The sequence below is a fragment of the Eimeria mitis genome, genomic scaffold (genome assembly GCF_000499745.2).
Source record: "Eimeria mitis Houghton genomic scaffold, Emh_scaff421, whole genome shotgun sequence".
In the NCBI taxonomy this organism is placed as follows: domain Eukaryota; phylum Apicomplexa; class Conoidasida; order Eucoccidiorida; family Eimeriidae; genus Eimeria; species Eimeria mitis.
Window position 1 is genome coordinate 941 of NW_013572535.1, and position 225 is coordinate 1,165.

The window sequence follows — 225 nt, forward strand, 5'->3', positions numbered from 1 at the left end:
GCTGCTGCTGCTGCTGCTATTGCAGCAGCAGCAGCAGCTGCTGCTGCTGCCTCTGCTGCAGCAGCAGCAGGAACAGCAAGAGCTCCTTATGCTGCTGCTGCTGCTGCAGCAGCAGCAGGAGTAACAGTTCCCTCAATTGCCTCTGCAGCAGCAGCAGCAACACCAGCAGCAACACCACCAGCAACAGCAGCAGCAGCAGCAGCAGCAGCAGCAGCAGCAGCAGCA

General features: G+C 60.4%; 1 protein-coding gene across 1 annotated transcript in view; it reads right to left on the reverse strand.

The window, feature by feature from the left end:
• Positions 1-225, reverse strand: part of EMH_0011550 (CAP-Gly domain-containing protein, putative) — a gene marked incomplete at both ends in the record, with an annotated part of 10,510 nt that overhangs the window by 267 nt on the left and 10,018 nt on the right. The window lies entirely within an intron of this gene.